Source organism: Temnothorax longispinosus, chromosome 10 (genome assembly GCF_030848805.1).
Source record: "Temnothorax longispinosus isolate EJ_2023e chromosome 10, Tlon_JGU_v1, whole genome shotgun sequence".
In the NCBI taxonomy this organism is placed as follows: Eukaryota; Metazoa; Arthropoda; class Insecta; order Hymenoptera; family Formicidae; genus Temnothorax; species Temnothorax longispinosus.
Window position 1 is genome coordinate 19,418,587 of NC_092367.1, and position 23,894 is coordinate 19,442,480.

Below are 23,894 nucleotides of genomic sequence, written 5' to 3' on the forward strand. Positions count from 1 at the left end.
AAACACGATAAAGAATAAATTCTCTCTCGCGCTACAATTCGAACGGTATATTTTGATTAAATTCCACGTCTGCTTTAAAATATTTTCGAATTGTACGGAAGACAAGTGGACAATAAAACGCACTTTGCAACGATGAAGCGTCGCATAGTCAGTAATCGGGGAAGTTCCTGGCTGTAAAATCAAGCGAAGCGTACGAAAGAGAGAGAGAGAGAGAGAGAGAGAGAGAGAAAGAGGGAGAGATTGTAGAGAGCGATTGCCGGCACACCCTCGAACGAGACAACGCTGTGCGCTCTCAACACCCTTGACGTCCTGTCGCAAAACAAGCACGATACGCATTTAACGTCGCTGGGGGGGTTTAAATCGGATGCACCGACTAGATCTATCGACCCGGAGACACTTCATTGCGGGATGTAGTGCATATCGTCACCGCGATCAAGCTCGAACTGACATCCTGTAGGTATCTCCGATTCTTTTCTCGTAGAGATAGGCAGATAGAAGCAGTAGACTATCGACGCTGTGAAATTTTCTCATCGACATTGAAAAGATAAATACCGAAGGATTTAGGAAAAACGATAATCCTAATGAAAAGAGAAGCAGTTTAATTAAACACGGATTCTCGGAGAGACTTCAAAATGTTTAATTAATTAAACTAAAGAGAGAATTGAGCGATTATTCACTTCCATTGCGCGTATTTTATTATTATTACTATTATTGTATAACAATAAATAATAAATATCATCCCTTTCCAATATCTAATAAATTAATCGTTTTCACCATTAAATATCTTGTAACACTTATTGCTAAATATAAATGTATTATTCAAATCTCATTGATCCATCTAATCTCATAATTAAAAATTTATTTAGCAATAATAATTATTGCAAAAGATATTTTATATTGGTTCCAATCAAAATACGCATACAAAAATTTAAAAAATTGTTAATCGATTGTGTAGCCAGGTACAGTGAGAAGTTGATTATCATCTAATGATTCTAATGATAATAATAATAATTACAACAAGGGTGAATAATCGGTTCATTCTTTCTCACTTAGATTTTTACAGCCTTTGGCATGCACTCTAGCACGTCATCGATCAATTCGAGCTGCTCGACACACGACACCAACCAAAGACAGCATTACGAAAAGTGGATAAACAACGACTCCCCCGAGGTCGTCGACTTTCTCGAAAGTTTACGGTAGTCCAGGGTCTGTTCAAACTGCGCAAAAAGCGCGACTGTACGGACTTGGATATCAAAGAATACAGAAACGATTGGACGATGTATATGCTGAACTATATAGAACATTTTTTTATATTGCTGAAAGAAACGTGTGATTTTAGGACCGTCGTAGAATTTTATGATCGATATAAAGGATAGGAAGATCCTCCGATATTTTGCAGTCTTGAATAAGAATAAAGAAGACAATTTTGAACACGGGGTTTTGAAGCTTTTTCGAGATTCGTTTCAGATGAAAAAGTGCCTTTTTTTTCAATAAAAACTGATTACACAGTTTCAACATTTCCCGTTGATTGTAAAGCTTTTGTTCGAAAAATAATAGTTTTTCACTCTCCAATCTAAGCTCGTAAAGACTGTTATTCAGAACTATCACGTGTTCACAGTCACAAGTTAAACAAAAAAGATATTCTTATAAACAAATTTTTACTATGCATTATGAAAGCAAAAATAATGTGAAAGGAAAAATAGTTATTTTTAATTTATAATATCAAATAAACAATAGCACTATTGATTTATTGAAATAAAACGTATCGTAATACGTTACTCAGATTTAAGTGCGGCTCAATATCGAAAGCGTGATTCATATTGAGCTTCTGAGTGCTTTTATGAAAAACGAGATGCCATGTATGTAGTGTCGAAATCCACTTGAGTTAAACCGGAAGGGTTCGCTAGATCATCCTTTTATGGACACTTAACAACCGTGGAAATGACCGGGTGCTCGTAAAAAGAAAAGAATACGAAATAACGATTCGTGTCGCGGTTCGCAGGAAGAAGAATACAAATAAAAGCTAATGCATTTGTGTCGTATAAATCTGTGTTAACAGTCCAAAAAATAAATACCTATTTAGCAAATTCGGGAATATTATTTCAATTGTAGAATATAAAAAAGTTATAAGCAACAATTTTTCAATTAACGAATTAAATCACTAAATAAATAAGCAAACGTATACTTTTATATACATATATACTGTGATATTTTACATGAACGTCACTACTAGTCTCTCTTCCAGATTTTGCATCTGTTTAAAAACCTTAATTCCGATATATATAATAATACGTTACGTGGGCGATATAGCGACGGTTAACAGCGGTAAATTGGATATCGCGCGACTATAATTTCGACGGAAATTAATGAGCCGCTCCAGAAATTGTTGGGAAATAAAATACGCGCTCAACAATAAAGGCGAATTCGCGAGGAGAAGAACGAAGAGATGTTTCGAGTGGTCCCATCGTCTGGTTCGGTCGAATGGAACGCTGGAAGAGGAAGAGGATCGTCAAGATAATTACGTTAATTACCGAAGTATCTTTAATAGGCGATCAGGTTATAAGTACAATGACTTGCTTAAGTTGCGCCTCGTCTCAGTTGCTATACTCAGCCCGAGTCTGACGCGAGAGAAGCAGCCGGATTTTTAGCAGAACGAGAAATTTTGTTTACTTGTGATGCCTTTGTAAGCATGCGCGATTTTAAAATTATTATTGATTATTTTATAAAATTCCCCAAATTAAGAAAGTATTTTAAAAGCTGGCTAATGTTCTTTAAATCATAAAAAAATGCTGATACACGATTTCTCGATTGTCCATCATGTTATGTTATAATACTTAAGTTTTAGTAAAGTATAACCAGGAATATAGCAACGAATGCGGTGCCAGTGACGGAGGGAATTGCAATGACTTTTCCGTGTCGTCGGCCTCTTCCCTCCCGGTATAATTTCCGTTCAATCTCGAGAAACGGGACTTTTCTGTCGAAAGCGCTTCTTTCGCTCTCAGGGATGGGCCGTTAAACGTCTTGTTGTCGCACCGATGCTCACCGAGACGTAACCAGAAAATTCACCGATGCCGTGTACTCCTCGGCCGTTCCTCAAAAATTTCGACGAAGTACCGTTTCCTTCGGGATAATACATAAAAACTTTGCGAGCAAAAGTACCATTGAGAATTGTTTTCAACTCGCCTGAAACTTGGAAACTCGATCTTTCTTCCTTTTTTTTTTTAACGACAGATGCGGTAAGAAATGTCTAAAGAAAGTTGGAATTCGGTAGTTGGAGTGGTGTCTTTCATGATTTTGCTTTCGTGAAAAGGCTTTTCTTCAATGAAAATTTAAACGCTGCTCTAACCAAGTGTATAGCCTTTCACATTAAAATTTAAAAGATTTTAGGTAATTGAACCTGAAAGCTCTTCTATCTTAAATACTTTTGAAGTTAACTTACTAATAGTTAGTCCATAGCAAAAGTCAGTGTGTGCATGGGAGGGAAAATGGGAGGCAGGAATAATACACCCTCCGAAAATAATTAACTTTCCTCATCAATCCCCAAATTTCACAAGAATGCTAGCAGTCTTTTTTATGCCACGATAATTTCATAACTGACCGTCGCAAAACTTTCTCAATTTAACTGTTACAATTACCCTCTCTTATTCTCCCAAATAGCAATATTACGGTTAATTATGCCGACACTGATTAGTTGAATGATAAATGTGACGTGCAAGGCAATTGGAAAGGCGCGTGCGTAATTAACGCCGTATCAGTGATGCATATCGACGCCGCCGCCGTATTCTTGTCGGCTTGCTGGAGCACCAAGTTCCGGCGAGAGCCGACTATGCGGTGCGCAGACACGCTGCCAAGTTGGAGAGAGTTCGGAATCGGGGTGCTCGACCGGGTCGGGGAACCGACCCAGCCGCGCGCCGGGACGCCGACCCGACAAATTTACGGAGTTCTGGAGCCGGTTAATGCGATTTCAGACGCGGGCACGCCTAAACGCGAGATAGCGCGTCTCTTCGTCGTCAGTATTGCAGCACAGTTTCCTCAACGACGAGATTTCTGCGAATCGCGTCGCTGTCCCGTAACTTCCGCTCATCCGACACGTCTCGACGCTATCTCGACGTTATTATCGGAAACTTTGCGACAACAAATAACAAAATAACGAAAATAAGTCGATGGAACTGGGAGCGTGCAGTACGGAGTAGGATGACAATGTTGGTCACGTTAGTCAACACGGGAGGGAAGAACTTTTCGCGTAGCGGTAAGGTCGCTTTATCAATTTCTTAATTAGCTTTGGATGCTTCGTTGGATCCTTCCTCGATCGGGGGAACTTAAAGCGGCGGCCTCGATTAGGTTAGCTGCATGTCGATTGGTGATGATGGCAAAGTTAGGGGATCGTCGCGACGAATTTGCCGAGTTTGCCCTGGCGGTTAATGGAATTTCCGCGTGGCCACGTGGTACAGGGGAATACGCGCGACGGTCGCTTGAGTCATATAACGCCTCGTCCTCGAGCTCTCCGTGCAAACGCTGAGCTAATAAATACGCTTAATACTTACACAGCGAGACAATCTCGAAGCGAAAAGTGATTATCATGCAACTACAGCATTGCAGAATTTAATAGAATATGTATAACGCGCATCAACTATGATCTAATAGTGCGAATAAAATTAAGTAAAACTTTTGAAATAAAGCAAATTTATACGGCAACACGACAAAGCAATTTTTCAGAATGTCTACTTAAACTCTGAAAAAAATTGTTTTGAAAATTCTCTAATTTTCCAGGAAACTTTGTTTAAATTAAAGTATTTTTCAATGTATTTTTAAAATTAATTGAATTATTATTTAAGCTCCTTATAGTTATTATTTTCTAAGATACTGTTTCCTATAATCTTGGAAAAAACACAGTTCTGCCTATTTATGTTATGAACGCCATCCTCATGTTTAATACACAAATGCCAACGGCATTTAATATTAATACAAATTACATTAACGTATTATAACATCGAGTATGTCATTTTTACAAAAATGTCAGGGAGCTCTTACGGTAGGAAGGGTCGACGGGAAACATTATCCTTGCCAGATGCGAAGCCATGAGACACTCCGGTCTCGAGGGTGTCCCTTAATAACGGCGTGAAATTTATCTCCCTGCTGTGCCCGCGACGATATAACGAAAGTGTGACGGACGAGGATGATAATCGCGTAGGGAGGCACGCAAATTTAGTCCCGTAGTCAGAGAGGAATTTTGAGACGCTTCGAACGCCGCAATTAATGCGATTTCGTGATACGTGTTAAATTGCACGCCTAACACGATATGAGCCTATAATAGAGGTAACATATTTTGTTACCACCAAACTGAGAAACTTAGTAATTCAGAATCGTCAAGTGATTAACAAGCTCGTAAATGCAAGCATTGACATCAATCTTGGATATTATCCTAACAGAAGAAATATCTATTATGATTAAAATATATGATTAATAAAATATAGAAAAAAAGAGTATATGCTTTTATATATTTTTATATTTATATTTAGAGTATATGAATTTATTTTATTTTTTTAAGATAATTTTGTATAAGGAAAAGGAATATTTCTACAAAATCTTTCTGTAAGACAATATATTGTTTTCATTGATATTTATGGATTTAATAAAACAATTTCCAACAATGTTCTTTTTTGTGTAAAATTGTATAGGTATGTGAGCAAAATTTCATTCAACTCATTTCATTCAATCAGTATCAAAAGATACATAGATTCTGATTTTTTTCAATGTTACGAACTTTTTGAACATTTGCAAAACAAGATAAAAAATAATTTGTTAAATGTTTTTCGTCTTTCGTAAAATATTATTTTTGTTTAATTTGTGATTAAACAGAAGACTCAACTTTTCTTCATCTCTCTGATGAAATAAAGACCTAACTCGTAACTCCCGGTACTCCCAGAAGGCTCCGCCCCACGACTCGCTGTAATTTACTAATTTCTTGCCGAGCTTATCGTTGTTAGCCACCTGATGGTTGCATCGCGAAGCGACAAAGCCCCTGCCGCACCACCGCGACTACCATGTTTGTTTTTGTTCCGGGGGATCGTTCGCGCCCAGCTATCAGAGGTGTTAATGATGATTAAACGGAATTTAAATTTCAAGATAATCAGCATGGTATTAATTAATTAGAGAAACACGGAACATTGTTCGACTCAAACGATTATCACAAGAAGAATTATCATTTTGCTAATGCCGCGAAAATAAATTTCGCGTGGAATGATTAAGAAAACTCGCTTTTCCAGCTCGCAATTTCGCTGCGGTTTTTGGAATAAATATTTTGCAAGTAAACAAACAAATGTTTTTCTTTTTCATCAAACAATTTCTGTCACTCGAAAAAAACGTTATTCCTCTAACTAAGTAAATTGCAGTCTGAATGAGAATTTTATGATTCTTTTATGTTTTGTTTCCATGTAATAGACAAATAGACACACAAATATCGAAGCTGCAGGATTTTTTTGCAACGGTTGTCTCACGATTTTTTTCTTCTCGAGTTATCTTCATATAATACCGAAGTGTGGTCCTGAATTGTCAATCTATAACTCATTTTACCTCCTCGGAGACACGCTGAGATTATTAATCTCTCGCCTCGCTCTGATTGGTACCGTTGATTAGGACTCCCTTTCTATCCGTGGGGCGTCACGACATTCGAGCTTATTCATCTTAATCATAACTCATCTTACATTCACTACGAGACTTGAAATAAACCTCTAATTTATTTTCAGCTTTAATTTATGCCATGCTTGCTTCTAAAATCTAAATATGAAATAATATATATAAAAATATAAAATTTAATTAATAAGAGGAAATAAATATATTTAGGAATACGTATTCTGTAGAGCATAATATTTCGTCTATGATGATAATAATAATTTGTTTCAATATCTAACTATTCTCTGCTCTGAAAATTCTAAATACCAGATTATCCTTCTTTTTGACCCCCCATAAAAATAATGGATCGCATTATTATAAAGAGTTAAACCAAGGGTTCAACTATTGCACCTCATGAATTAATTAATCATCTTTTTATAAAACCTGTAATAATGAATGAATGAATATCTCGTAATGATTAAACTTTTTATAGAGTTAACTGTCGTTTGCCTGAACGCCCTGTATCGGGTTGTAAAATTCTCTCTAAGCTTCCATCGACACGTCGCGTGCCATTAACGACGGGCATTAAGAAATTTAGTGCATTGGGAAGCAGCAGCCGTCGGAGAGGCCGTTTACACCTTACGGGAACCCCTTAATGTCCCCTTTATACTGTCTTTATAATAACTTGTTGGAATATAATACTTATATTTTATAGCCACAGCGGGTATAATGCGGACACGTAAGTACGTTATTAATTTACTATTATCCACGAAGGCAATTATATATAACTAACGCTTAATTACATATCTCAGTCATTACCGCAAGATTTATTGAAAAAACTTGTAAGTAGTTGTCGTACTTGGTCATAAAAGCATTTCACGTCTTTCCGTTAGTTTGTTCGCAGGATTCCCGTTGCAAAAGTGCAAAGCGCACTTTCCTTGGAGTTTTATTTTTAATTGACAATTAACAATATGACAATATATCACTATAATTACTAAAGTAATAATAATAAGTATATTTCATTATAAATACATATATAGTGCTTCTCAAATATGCCAATTTTAAATCGCCATTATATCCAATGATTTTCATTTACAGTAATTTTCTTTTAATATACATTTCAACAAGCAGCGTGCAGATATTCCCCCTCGATACAATTATCAAAATATGATATCACATATTAAAAGCATGCCACCTGTGGCAACGCGTGTTTCCTTACACAAGTGGCAAACGGTTAAGCAAACTCGCGTAAAGTTTTCTTAAAAGAAGAAGGGAAAAAGAGAGAAAGAGAAAGAGGAGAGGTTTACGGGCTCACGGACTCTAACGTTCGGTTCAAAGGATTAGCGAGGCTGTTGGAAAGTTTTTCAATTACGAAAAATCCCCCCGGGAATTACCCCGGAACCGCTATTCCCGAGGAAAACTCCGCGGCCGCCGCGGCCGTCGCAAAAAGATACACGCGGTCGAGGGCCACTTCCTCCGAAGCGACACGCGAGTCAATGCCGGACTATTTAAAGCGACAAACTTCCCGAGTGTATCCCGAGCTCGAGTTTCGGGTACGTACTCGCGGAAACTCGAAGTGCGTGACTCCATTAACATCGTTCCGACAGGAAATTCCCGCGACAGCTAAATACTCTTTTTAATGCTTATTCGTCGCTAAAACTGCACATTTTCCCGCGATGCTCTTCGCTTTCATTACTCGTAAAGGCATTTGCCTCCTAACATGTTTTGTGTCCTGGTTAACATGATAACTCGAAATTTAATTCGCGGAAAACGAATTTATTAGTCTCCTATAGCTTGTAACTCGATTATCTATATTTCTATATCGTTATCGACCGTTGCTTTTTTATTTTTACCTTTTCCTATATATTTGCAGATCAGTGACGGTCTTTCGATATGGTCTAAGGCTCTAAGGAATACGAGTACATGTAGAAAAGTTCAAGGACGACTAACGTAATGAAATTATAGCATTCGGTCTACGGTTTACTAAAATTATTGATGATAGGGCCAATGGGTAACGAGAGGCGTTTAATTAAGGGTTAGCCGAGGGCGTTGATTTCCCCTATCATACCGGAGGACAACCCTGTTTCGAGAGACGCCGGTTCAGATAGGTATATATACGCATCCCCTGCGACAAGCCGGGTCGAGATAGCGCATTGGAATATTTAACGATCCAGAAACTGAGCGCGTGTTTGTGCTATCTTCGTTAGCACTTCATCGCTACGTGACCGGCATGTTTAAAACCGATGTGCTCCAACTCGATTAATCGAATTCGAGTCCCATTACGTACGTCGAGCACGAGTAATGATGCTAAATAGTACCGCCGGTAATATTATACGAAGTGGGTAATAACGCTAATAACGCTGAATGCGGCACGATGAATTTATTAATTGCGTCCCAAAACACGTTCGCGGATAAATATTTAATAGCGTGTTTAACATAATACAATTTCCGTGTATCATCATTACAATCCGCATGCAATACTTCAGTCTATGAATGAGAACAACGTAAAATGATTATCGCGCGAGCGAGTGTAAAGCTAGACTCCGTCTCTCCCGATACAGATTGTATAAAAAATATTTGTGTTTAATTACGGAAAAAATACTAAAATATACTATAGAATTGGTGACTAAAGAAGCGTTCGGTGAGCCCCACTCTGTGTATTAATATTAAGAGAACCACGGATAGCCAAGTTATAAATCAACCAAGCAGATATACCGCTCGAGGATCACATTCACAGATCTCGCGAATATCTTACAATGTTGAGAAAGAATAAGCAGCAAGTTTTTACAACGGAGAGAAAATAGAGGAAGTTTATAAGAAAAAAGAGGATGGAAGAAAAAGATACAAAACGTGGAAGTCATCTGTTGTAACGAGATACGGAAGAGGAAAGTCATGAAGAATATCGCAGCCATGTAGTCTGTTTAAACCTCTTTGAAGTATCTGACGCATTCATTCCTTCTGAATGTTAAATGCTATCGCGGAAAAAGAAAAACAGGATTGTAAAAGGAATGGAAAGTGGAGAGCGAAAAAGTGGTAAGGAGAAAGGTGAAAAAAAAAGTTCGAGGAAAATAAAAGGAAGGTACGACGAGGGTCGAAGGCGAAAAGGTGACGACGAACGGAGAGTCCTAGGGGAGTGTACGAAGAGAGTAAATAAGAGAAAGAAGGGGTGATGGTATTGACAAAGGGATAGATGTGAAAAACAGTCCTCGGCGCATCTCATCGACGAGGCCGTAGGCTACGCGTCATATTTGTATCGGGGGTTGCTGTCATGCAAATTAGAAGAGGCGAAAAAGAATTGGGGAAAAAAAGGAGAGACAGGATTAAAGCCTCGGCTCAATTAGCAACATCTAGTTTAATGAAAGCGCGGTCGCGGCAATCCAATAAAATTCTAATAAAGTCGCGCGCGCCATTGTACACCACCGAATGGCACACCAAAAAGAAGAACAAAGGAGAGAGAAAAGCAAGAGGAGGGTTAGGGGGTGGGTTAGAGAGAAGAGAAGGTGACAAACGAATATTACGGAAGAAGAAGAAGAGAAGAACGGTAAAGCCACTGAACGCAGATTTGTATCGTTCGAACACAATACGCACTGTCGCCGGGCACAAGCCTATAGGGTACGAACGCGCGGCCGCGAAAATGCAGAAAGAAACAATCGCTCGATATTACGTCCCTTCGTCTCGCTCCATCCTCGTTATCGATACCACTATGACGCGCCGAAATAGAAGCGAAAAATTAGACTTTAATAGAACATTCGCAATAAAACTGCTCTTGGAATCTATCGCGACTCTGCGTTCTCTGCGGCCTCTCAAATTCTCGTCCGTGACACCAGAGAGGAAGAGGCAGAAAGAGATAAACCGATTTGATATGGCGCGAAAAAATCAATCAAAGCTCAACAAATTTCCGATAGTATCAGGTTGTGTGAAAATAACTCACCAAATATTTTCAAGTACTTATTCGTGTTGCAAATTACAAGAGAAAAGCCTACATACGTCATTGTTTGAGAATTAATTGTTATTTCCTTTTACATGTGGAAGCGAGAAATTATTTCCCAAAATCTTTCTCTACTAATGCAGACATTGTTAAAGAACGATTTCTTGGTAAATATTGCGAGTGCGTAGAGTGCTTCAATAGATAATAATCGTCTCACTTAAAATATCCAATCTATTTTCGACAGCAATTCGCGACCTCGTGGCCGATAGATGACAGACGGTTTTACAATAAAGTATCCGTTTACGAGCGGAAAACAAACCCGGCTGAGCGATTTTCCGCTCCGAAACGCGTGCATCCTGTCGTCTGATCTCTCTTAAAAGGCTTTTGACATGCCAACCCTTTTATTCGACAGATTTCGTCCATCTATTCTCGCTGTATCATCGCACGTCGCGTTTAACAGCATTGCGCAACGTATTGTGCACGATATCTCGATACTTCGAAGCAGCTCCGAAATAGCCAGTCGAAAGCCAACTGAACGATTTTCGTCGGCACAATAACGTGCACCAATAGTTTCGCACAAAAGATTCGCAGTTAAAAAGGAAATATGCTTTTCAAGTTACGACCATACTTTTCTGTTGCTGATGTAAACGCGTTGGAACTAATTATGATTAAATCTAGTATGCTAATCAATATATTAAAGCAATTTTAATGATATTAATATAGTATTATTGATAAAATTAATAATTATTAATAACAATATTATTATTGTTGAGTAATAACATTATTAATACCGTTCATATAATGGGTCACTGAAGGTTTATTGTATACACCTTTTACTGGTATTCTGTTGTAGTATAACATGTTAAAGCGTATAAATATAATACGATCATTGATTAATAATTATTTTTACTTAAAATTAAGAAACTCAAAGGTATATGTTATATTATAGATATTAGTTAATTACATATTGACATTATACTATTAATCACCAAATTACAATATAAAATTAAATAAACAGATGCATACAATGTTTTATATAAAAAACAGCGTTGCGTCTCATTTATCTGATTGCCGCACAAGAGATATAAAATCGGAACTGCAAGCTAACTTTAAAACAAAAAAATCAGATTGACTAGTTCGAGAAGGTGCATATCACGAGTAGAAGAAGAGATTGACAAAGTGTAAGAAATTCATCCCTCGGTATGTGGGCGCGGTACAGCATCGCTCGTTCTAATTTCCAACGCTGGAGAGAAGGGTAGAGGAGAGTTCGGCTCTCGTTAGGCAATATCGAGCCTAATGCCTAATCTCGTCTGGCGTGGCGGAATCGCGCTCCCAAACCGCCGCCGCCGTCGAGCAACGGGAATCGAATAGCGCGAGAATCCCACTGCCGCCGTCGATAGTGGCGGACAGGTCGGAATGGGAGTGAACGCGAACCAGGAGAACGGTAACGAGAGAAAGGGGAGAAGGAGAAGCTGCGTGTGAGCAAGTGAGCCAGCGCGCGCGCACGAGAGAGAGAGGGGGGGAAGGGAGGGACAGGGAGACCCCGAACAAATACGATTTCGACGACGATCGACCGTCGAACTCACCGCATTTCGTCGACGTGTTAATCCCTTTATCTCTGTAGCTCCCTTTTATCCATGTGCCCGCCAATTCCCTCCGGTTTCCCCGGGGGTTCCTTCTTTTAACCCTCTTCTTCACATGCCTTATTCTCCTTTTCACTTTCATCTTTTTCCTGCTTCTCCTCCTTCTTTTATCCTGCTCCGACAAGTCTCCTTTCCACGGAATCTTCGACTTCTGCCTGTCGTTTTGTCTCGCTCGTTCCATTTACTTCGACAGTTCCCCCGATTCCGGAAGAGCCCGGGCGATAGCTGAGTCGGTATCTTGATACGGAAACCGTCGGAAATAACTGGCTTTTCTTCTTTCTTTTCATTTATCGCTGATTTCATGCCTTGTGTACAAAGCATGGGCGGAAAAGTTCCATATTTGAACATGATTTCTTCAATACAAGAACGGCGTGTGCTGCTTCAAAAGAAACCTGTCAAGTCTTGCAAATGTGTTCCTTATTTACGCGCTCTTTTTCCGAAAAAAAAAACTCTTATCAACATAATTATAAAGCCTCAATTTTGATTATTACTTGAAAATTAACTACTTGTTGCATTCAAGCAATTGAAGTTTCTATATAATTTTATGACACAATATAATACAGGATTATAAAAGACTGTTCGAATAACACTCCTATTCTATTTACTCCAGCAGCACATTTCCAAAGTCGGACAACTTACTTTTGCATGCCTCGATACGAAAACAAAAGGTGTCTGTATTATTCTTTCTCTAGATAAAATCTATTATCTTCTCAGCGCGACGATGCCTTTCGATCGGTCGTTAAACACGATGCATGTCAAACACACTTTGCCTCGCGTGCACCGCCATTATCCAACGCGGTGGCGACAGCTTTACGACAGCTCGGAGTGCAGCCGAGAAGCTAAAGGGAAAATTGTGGAGCGAAAAATTTATAAATCCGTTTATATATCGACGCTGCACATGGTGGAACGTTCGCGCGAGCGAGCGTACGGGATGTCGTAAAACTGGCGCATCACCTGCCTTTTAATCAATTTGAAGTCGGTTTTACCTTAATGATAATACCGAAAAAATCATCAGTCTAAATCTCTTTAATATCAGAGACGTATACATCCTTGTAACAAATCTTCAAATAAATAATCTATAAGAATATATTCCGAATTATAAATCAAGAGTAATTTTACTAATTATATCCTGTAGCTAAGATCTTTTATCGCTTTTGTATTCATTTAAAACAATTAGATTTCCGACATTCTGGTCAAGAACAGATTAATTTCTAAACTGTTCAAAGAATTTCTCTAGACGAAGATAAAAAATCTGGGACACCCCGTTTACGCGTGCATGCATTCGAGCGACGCGACGCGTTGCTTTATTACGGGCGCCACGTGCCGCGCGCAGAAACTGTATGTTTTACATCTGTTCGCGCGTACTGCGTCCGGAGCCGCTAAAATAGAGTCCGCGCGTTTATCGTGCGTGGGGTGTCTCGGATACATAACACTATAACCGCGGCTGGCGAGTTATTTGGACGCGACCGGCTCGCGCCGGTTATTTTCACGGTGTCTTGCAGCTTTCAAACGGGAGGCGCTTGATGGCGAATCGCGACGACGAGATCGGCGCATCGCATAAATGCGCAAGATTACGATTATGAGAATTAGTCATACGCACGTTCAATCCTCAAGATACATTTTAATCAGTCTACAGTCCATAATCAATATCTCTTAAAAGAGAATAAATATTATACATAAAAAGTTTACTACATATGACATGTTGATAAACAAATTTCAAATTAATTGCTTCCACCTATTGTTATTAATTTATTGCTCTAATCTATAGAACTTGTTTTTAATGATGGGAGTGCGGTTCACGGAAGTATCTTAATCGTATAACCTTTTAACCGATACTACTCCTCGTCATGCATTCTTCGAAGAACGATTAGCAGAAAAAGAAAGAAAGATGGGATTGTTAGCGAGTCAGCTGTCTGTCACAGCGCAAAATTACCTTTAAGCCTTTCTCTTTCGTTCATTTTCTTCATCGAGTGTTCTGTCGATCTTACTTTTCTCTATTTTTCTCTACTTCTCTATTCTTTTTGTGTACGATGCACCCTTCCTCGAACTCAAATCCTCAACTCTTCGTTTTTTCATTTTTCGATCAATCCATGGCAGCCGATAAATTTCCCCGTAACTCTTGAAATTGCTCGCGTCTGAACGTTTTGCAAATTTTTGCGAACGCCTGCGATTTATTCGACAATTTATTGAAGATGCTTTTAACTGAGGCCACTTTCGAAAACACTGTGGTATCACTTATCTTTTTTTCTCAACAGAAAAAACTGGCGAAAATTCTTCGGTCGATCATTACGTCGTCCCTCTCCGCCTATTTTCTCATTTTCCACCCAAATGAATTCGGGGAACGATACTCGGTTACGCGAAAGAAAATTGCGATAATCGAATGAAAAGGCGAGCGAGAAATGCGTGTAACAATTTTGCGAGCTCGAATCGAATTAGTCGCGCTGACGGCAAAGTGTTAACTCGCGGTGTACGTCCATTCGAATTACACGGATTAAACCTACAAAAGAATAAAGGCCAGTTACGATGCCACGAGCATTTTGCAATTGCTACGTTGTAAAACGCATCCCGATTGATAATCGATCCGAGCCACCTCGACACGCTTGCCTATTAAATTTCATTTGTTCATGCTCGATAAATGGATAAATCGCGAAAATCGCGCGCCCCGAGGCGCGCAATAGCATTGCGAAACTGCAATCAAATTCGCATCTGCAATATTCGAACTATCGGATCGTTGAAATGACAGGATATAAGTTCATACGAGCATTTTCGAGTATCTTTACTTAAAAAATTTGAAAATATTTTCCAATTTTTTTCTAGCATAATTCAATATTAGCTTAAAATATTGTACAACAGTTTCGTCAACAATAATATATCAGCTTAAATAATTAATTGTAAACAGAATCTATATAATAATTTCTCTTTCATATTCTGTTTACCTTTGTTACATTACATATTATAATAATATTTTCTATTAAATCACAGAATTTTCTCGTTTCACCGTAAATATTTTACACCAAAGATAAAATCGTAAATCGTACTTTTTATTCGTCGACTCTCTCTCTCTCTCTCTCTCTCTCTCTCATCCTGTCTATTAATATTTAAGAGATTTTATATTAATACCTCTTTCAAGGCAACCGTCTAAAACGCTCACCGCTACATTCATATATCTTTCTTACATTATGCGACGCCCCGCTCCATATGGATGGATGTCACACATGTGGACACTTTACAGCACTCGTCTCGTGAAGAGGAAAATTACAGAAGTAAGACCGAGACTTGTAATGGCTTTCGATACGGCAGCAAGATCCTAATCTTCACTTAATCTCTTAAGAGGATTTTTTTCTTAATGAAAGTATTTTATCACAAAATGAACAGAAAAGACAAAATAAAGACAAAAATAAAATAATTAATTAATTAATTAAATTAAACGAAAACAAGTATCGAGGAGATATCGATTGATCAGAAAATTTGTATGTATAAAGCTTGCGAATATTTACTTATATTCGATATATGTATAAGGAGATGGGAGAGTATACTTGATATATAAATACGGAGCTACATCCATCGCGTTTTTGGCAAACAAATGCACATCCTTCGCGCGCGCCAGTTGAGATCATGCTGTGGAAGGCTGTTGAATTTGAACTGGGATTGAACTCCAGCCAGGAACGTTGAAGGGAAAGGGAGGGTGGAAAGAGGTGGAATCCACCAACGTTGCTGAATTTATTATTCCAGACAGCCGATAGTACGCGAACTTTTGCAGCGGGAAAAATCGGCAGAGTTTTGCGGATCCGAGCGAGTCGTTACTCTGAGAAACTTTTGGATGTCTCTCTCTCCGGAGCCGAAGTTCCGAAATGTCGCCGAAAGAAGAATTCGGCGCGGGTTTCACGATGGCGTCCGGACACTTTGCGGGGATTTTCCGGAGAGCGATAGAATGGCAAATTGTTCGACGATACTCCATTCACGAACTCGCATGTCGACAATAAAGGACTTCAAATCGGCTGTTTCGGGCGTGCGTGCGCTACGTACCTATAGTATACACTATCGCCGAAAAGTCTAAGGTCATGCAAAAATAGGGAATAAGCGATGCTGATTTTCTTATGATAAGTCTCCCTCCCAATCCACAGAGTTACACGTCTTTCTAATTCTCTCTCGTAGAATACGATTAATAAGATTGGATCTTCTATTACCCAAAGATCTATGTAAAAGTTTATGTAGAAACCTGTATAAAATTATATTTATTTATGCTCGTCGTGCTTGGAAAACTTTTTGAGGACAGTGTACTTGGTGGATTTTATGCCTCGATTGTATACGGATTTTCTTGATCTCTTCTTTCTAAGCCGTGCACGCCATTCTTGACGAAAGCATGCTGAATTTTTGAAGAGCCATCGTGTGTGTCTCGTAAAACGCATACGACATTGACATTATGTATCGTAGATACTTCATGTTATCTTAAATTTCCACATATCTAACAATGTTATTACGTTATATTATTTGCATAAAGTGTTCATTAAAAAAATAGTAGTTATTAAAAATATCTCACTATCTCCAATTAGTAATATGTAACAAAACTTCGTCTGTCATTAATTCAATTTAATTAAAAAACATTGTTATATGGAGAATTATTATAGAAATTAATACATAAATTAAATGAAGCCATACATCAATCATTTTATATTTTTAAGTCGAATTAAAGACGAGATTTTTTTTAATTTAGAAATTTTGGTTGCTCTTTGAACAGAATCGTACGAAGGAAAAGATGGAGTTTCCTACAGGAAATTGCACGCAAACGATATTATGAAATTATTCAGGGCCGAGGAGAAGAGGACGAATAAACGACTTTATGGTAGCGAAAGTCTATGCAGCTGGCGGTCGAAAGTTGATACAAAGTTTCGCTAATAACTGAATTTCTTCGCGTATCTCTTATAACGCGAATCCCGAGTTCGATCGTACTTCATTAGTGCGTTGACTTTTGGCAAATATTATCTTTATTAGTACTCTTGTGTCCCTTGGGAAAAGTTCTTCTGTACTACGGCTTGATTGAGACCTGATTCCGACCCGACGCTTCTTGAATTCCTAATGAAGCTCTATTGAAACTGCTAATACCCCGTTTCGCGAACGTTGAAAGAAATATGAATGACGTGATTATAAATGGCCAAAGTCCGCACTTCCGAAATCTTTCAATGAAAAGACTATCGTTTGCATTGATACTTTCTACTTTCTTTCTCGAATATTCAAGTATCCGTCGCAAGTTAATAACGATGTTATAAATTGATATTACTAATCCAATTATATATATATATAAGGAACAAAAAATAGACAAAATTAAAAAGAAATTAACATGTACGATATAAAAGAAAATATTCTTACTCTAAATAATATACTTATAAATAAGCGTGCAAATTATCTAAGATGTTGTATCATATTAATCATATCTATAATACTCTTGATAATTCTACAAATGATCAAGATCTCTTTGTGCTTCTTTTCTTCCCCGCCTTCCGAAGCCTTAATCCCTTTCATTCTTGAACCTAGCCAAGACTAATATCGGATTTGCGTAATCTTGAGAGCATCGATCTTGTCTGATCTGTTGAAACAGATGGCGGCTTTAAAGTTGACTTTAGGTTTTCACGCAACTTATCCGATTCCTCCATCATCAGTCACAAAGAAAAGACTCAAATTTTTTATTTTAAGATAAGAAAATTACAAATATCTATCGGCAATCAGAATTCACGGTAAAAGAATATCTGATAAAATTAATCGCAATAAGTGATAAATAAAAATTCACCGTATTGCTCGTGTGTATTCTAAGTTAATATCCGTAATAAAACGTCTCATTCCTGTTGATAATTATATTTAATTATATTTTATCTTATATATAATGCGATAATAAAACTATACAAAATTTTCGTATTAAAAAAAAGTCAAATAGTTTGAAGCAAAAAGCATTGAATTAGCGGAGAATTCTTTTCAAGTTCTCTAGCAATGTTCCGTCCTTTATATTGCTCCTCCACAAGCAATGTAAGATCTTTTTTAACTTCGGACTCTACTCCCGCTCTTGTCCTTTGATCCCTCGGCGAACACGGGGGAGATTTAAACTCGAATTTAAACTTTTAGGCAAACCTTACACGGGTACGTTGTCCATCACGGAAAGCCACTAGGATGTGTCTGGATAAAGGGCCGGGGGTTAGCAGGGCTTTTTTCGATCGCAATATTTTTCTTCCCGGATACGCGAATGTCCGGAAGCATAAATCTTTGGCAACACAATTCACTGTTCTTTTGGCGAATACGAATTTTTGTTCTTTTCCTTTATCGACAATTCTCTATTAAAAGCGCTTTTATAAATAAAGTGCATCATTGTTTTATGTAAAGTGACATTAGATTTCGAAACTTAGATGTCTATCGACTATCGCATGAATTGTTTTTGTAATAAATCTATCGAGAAACAGACAGAAATGGAAATAAAAGTATAAAGCAAGAAAGACGAGAAATATAATAAATTAACACGATTACAATCAAATGTGAAATAAAATAAAAAATAGCTTCTAGAGTTTTACTTCTAACTACTGTTCTATTTTTTCTTCCCATAGAAAAAAGAACCGGTGCAGAAATAAAGATGAGTTCGCGGAAAATAAGCCTATGTTATAGTTAGGCAACGTTTCCACAATGTTTAACTTAAAAAAAAAAAAGAAAATAGCGAGTAGCGAACTCGAGAAATGTTTAGAAGGTACTGTTCGCGGTAACCTACATCCTTTGTCTCATGATTCCGTGCTTGTTTCATTGCTACAGACCTCTTGTTGCAGGGCACGGTGAAAAAGAAAACGTAGGAAAGTTCATCATGATGTATGTTTCTCCACGACGAGTAAATAAGAAAACAAAAAAAAACCGCTGACATTTCGTCATGTGTTGCTTCGAACAATACCTAATGTAAAAAAAGCAAATCATAAAAAATAAGTTATAAGTCATTATATCCTATTATCTCTCTCACTCGAATTGCTTGCCAAAATTCTCTTCAAAATCTTTGCTAGGAAATGTATCAACAGTTTCTAATTAAAAATCTAAACATTTTCAAGAAAATTAATTTTATTTAACGTCAGAAATCTAATTTGACGATTAACCACAATAATTTCTAAAACTAAACAGTTCAAAGCTATGGAAGAAATTGACGTCTGACTAAATTTTTGCTGAGAATAGATTCACTGCAAAATGATCAGAGAACCTTTGACGGAGAAGAATGTGGCAATCTAGCAATTCTGCATTTATGATATATATTTATTATTTTTTATTTTGTTTTTTTTAATTTCTTAAATTTTCTGGTTAGGCCTTGTAGTAGCATTGCAGTCACTCATTCGTAGTTTATTATTCGTGGTATTTTTACTTAAGCTTTGTAAATTTTGTTAAACTAAATAAACTTATAGTATGCACTCAATAAAGTTGTTATTATTACTACTATTATACCCACAATTTCCACTTTTGTCTTCAAAATTTCCATCAGAGTCAGAGATTGTAATCAGAAATTGTAATCAGAGATTGCAATCTAATTGTCCTCGCTACTGCTTGGAGTACTTCGCAAAACCTGCACAAACTCCACGCGCGCGCAGTGCAAATTACTATTAATTATCGCGTGCTCTAAGCGGGAACGCGTCGCGAAACAAACGGAATTTCTATCCTCCACGTAGACATAATCAGGATAAGAGGAGCGGCTAGATTGATAGAGGGGGGGGGGATCTGGAAGCATTACGAATTACTTCGGATGAAAACCTTTCGGTGGCACTTGCTCACAGTAACCTATATCCTCTATCCAGCCGACTTGTCATCAACGTAACCTTCCGTCTTTTCCCCTGCCTTACTCTTCTTTCAATCATTTGCAGTGATAGACTCGCGTATATATCCGACCTGGCAGTCCCGGGGTTACCTTCAGAAATTACGACCGGTGCAACACAGCTCTCTCTTTCTCTCGTGAAGAGACAACAAAGGAGAGAAAAAAGATTAGGAGATAGAGGGCGATGAAAAAACTGTATCAGAGAAACGCACGGCTCGCTCTTCTGGCTGCTTAAAAAGAGCACCGAAGTAGACAGGAAGAGTTAGATGTAGAAGGAAGGAAGAAAGGAAAAAGAAGGAAGGAAAGAAGGAGAAACTCTGATTCCCCCGGCTATGACGGGACAATGAGCGCATTCGTCGCTAAGATATGCTCCAGTTTTCCTCTGTGCACTTTCTGTCACTCTTCGACGAGTCGCTGGAGAAATGCGTTTCCCACCGCCATTTCATGGTCTTCCCTCCCTCCGTTCTATGATTCTCCATTTCCTGTTTCTCTCCTCGCGATGAAAAATCCTCGCGTGACCCACCGAGGACTTGTTTCTAGAGTCGCGAACACCCATCCCCTTTCCTATTCCCCTCCGTTTCGGTGAGAATTGAAGAAAGACACCGTTGCTCTCTCTCTCTCTCTCTTTCTCTGTCTCTGGTACGACGAATGTTTTTTTAATCAATGGCGAAACTTTCTACGACTGAAACTTGACGATACGTCGATACGTCCTCAACAACATCGTTCGTTTCTTTTGAAAAAAAAGCCACACGAGCAATGTTGCCCTCGATTTTATTTGCCCAAAAATGTTTATCTATATGTTCACAAAATTACATATTTTCTACTTGATATTCCACTTTTCTTTTTTTTAACAGAATCAAGATTTTGATTATCAATTGCACGTAAAATCGCTTTTTTGCATCCAAAATATAAATCATAGATTATTTTTTACATTAAAAAGAAAAAATAAACACAAGTGAGACATATTTGATATATAATAACACTTCCGGTAATATTTTGCATTAAATAAATCGATTAAATCTACTTAAATTCATATCTTAAATTAATTTATATAATTTAGATAAATTTCATAAACTTTGAATTGCCTTTTATCCCGATCGTGCTGTTCAAAGGGACATCAGTAATATCTGTCGATATCAAATAAACGATTCTTACTCTCACTATACTCCCTTTACAAAGAGAGTACGTTTTGCTTATCTCATATTCCATATTCCATATTCGCATCTTTTCATATCACGACACGAAGGGAGAGGATTCTTCTCCCCCTCGTTTGGTTGAAAGAAAGAAGAATCGGCGTTTCTATCTCGATCGCGCGACGTGAACACGTTGCGATCATCGCACAATGTGAAAACGCGATATACCTGTCGTCAATAAAAATAAAAGGATACCGTTGCCCTTTCGCGCCCTTCCTCCTCTATCGCCCCCGCCCTTCCGCTCTTCCATTTAGGCAGACGATGTCGTCTGCGGTTTGTGTCGCTTTGTCATGATTCTAAAAGCAAAATGCGCCGCATGCGCTGAAGTGCAATCGATGCCGGGGCGATCGTTCCGAAATCTGCGTCCTTTATTTATAAAAAACTTTACGAACATACGGGAGAAGAAACGATACGCAAGATAAAATACGAGAGCTATAATGACGTTAAAGTCGATTCCGAAGTACCGAAAATGTTCGATTCGCAGGGCGATCATAGCCCTATCTAAATGTTCGAGCCAGAATAAATAATATCGCCGAGATAAATATATCGGATTATCTTTTTAAAAAAATTAGAAATAAGGCATGAATCGGTCGTAATACATACCAGAAGATGCCCGCGAAGATGGCAAGACCTCACGCAGGATGTCGAAGCGCAGAATATCGAAAAAGTCGCGGCATTCCGCTGAATCCCACTTACCTGAAATAAAAAAAAAAATAACCGCGGTTATTCAAATGTGAAATCAAAATCATAATTTTTAGAGTTACGAGCGACCGCGAACTCTAGAGAAAGTGCCGCTGCTCATGGCAGATACTTCGAATAAAGTCAATCGACCAGAAAAACATTTGTATACCCGGAAATTAGCACGCATTATAATTCAAGAGTTTATCGTGTGACGCGCGGGTTCCCTTAAACGGACAGCATAAATCACCGATATAGAATCCTGGAGAAAGTAGCTATATATTAATCTATCCCGCGGGACTCGCCTCGAGCTAGCTTTTCAATAAGTCAGCGGGATTCAAGCAGTGAGAATCCGGCCGTTGTGCAAACTCGCGGCGCGTAAATCACCAAATTAAGCAAACAAGCCTCTATTATAAGGGCACGCGCCGCTACCCCCATCGGCGGTTCCCACGTTAGAAGCACTCTCATCGCTGGTGTCGTCCCGACAGTGCGGTGGGAAAACCGCGACCAGGACCAGGCTCATCCCCCGAAAATTGCGAAGCGATGGTAGATGGCGACGGTAGCGGCGAGGAGGGAAAGGGGACAGCAAAAACACGACAAACGCAAACGAATAAGGTCTGGGTCGTCTGGGACCGTGTCCGAACTGCGGTAGAGCGGACAATATACCCTATGCTCAAATATTAATTTTGCGAGGGCCGTTGTGATATATTATTTAATATTAAGTGCAACCATTTCAATATATATTATTATTACATTTGCACACTGATATCGTTAAAATTGTTACATACGTATGATTTTTTATCGTGAGATTATTTATGATTAAAAGATATGCCAAGAAAAATACTAATAAAATAGAGAACTCTAGAACTCTTGCTGGGGAATCCAGAATTCTAATAAATTTTTCCGAATTTTGAAAAAGGGGGGCCAACTTCACAGACATAATAAAATAAAACGTTGTTGGTGCAACACTTTTTTATTTACCGAAAAAGATTATATAATACAAAAAATAAAATCGTCCATTTAATTAAACTTTTCTGTTAACCCGCATTTAAAAATCTATCTAAATATAGTTTATGTTTATGCTATACAATTATAAACTATATATACGCAATGTAACTGCATAATTATGTACATCACTGACTAACGAGCACCGGTACGGCATTTTAATTTCAGGAATATGCAACGTTTTCATTTTTGTTCCACTAAAAGTGGCATTAATCTCTTCGCGCCGAGTTATAAAAATTTATCCAGCGGTCCACATTGCATAATTGCTATTGCTGCCCGACGATAAGCGACAGTACGGCACTGAATGTGCATCCTTTGTCGAGGGGGGAATAGAGGCGCATGCCGGTGATATACGGCGTGGCGCGGCGCGATGAAAACGAACGGACGAATGAATGCGCCCGGTAATTTGCGTAAAATGAATTTAATCTCGTGAAAACGGACCGCGTGATTTGCGCCCGCCGAATTTCCCAGGCAAATGTGTGCGCGCGGATTTGATGTATGACAGCCGAATAATGAGACGGTTAGACACAGACGAAAAGGAAACGGATCAACGAACGAATAAATCGGATGAGTCACTAATTAACCGAACAATCGCACAGCGGTAATCGCACAGCTATTTTTTTTTGGCTTCTCAAATAACTATTCAAATTGTAAAAAAGCAGATATTTACGTTTAGATGTACAAGTTTGAAAACGTTTACTACATGCAATGTAATTTTTTAAATTTAGTATATTATTCTGCGTATATATAACAAATTTATTTTTGAAATATATACATTTGATATGTTAAGTATTCTTTTTTGAGAAAAATAATGCAATTATCGAATTTCGATTAAAAATTAATTTATACACAACTTACTTTTTACCGTTAGTGACTACGTTGACAAACGACTTCTAAATTCTCTCTTTGATTTACAGCGATGAATATTCATGAATACACGCGTTAAGAACTGGCAATAAAGAAGACGCGTATATTAATTGCGAAAGACTTCGTGTCAAGAACCGTTTTACGACTTA

At 38.2% G+C, this 23,894-nt stretch overlaps 1 long non-coding RNA gene across 1 annotated transcript in view; it reads left to right on the plus strand.

The window, feature by feature from the left end:
* Window positions 1-23,894, plus strand: part of LOC139820762 (uncharacterized) — a 66,774-nt gene that overhangs the window by 16,419 nt on the left and 26,461 nt on the right. The gene's annotated exons all lie outside the window — the stretch shown is intronic.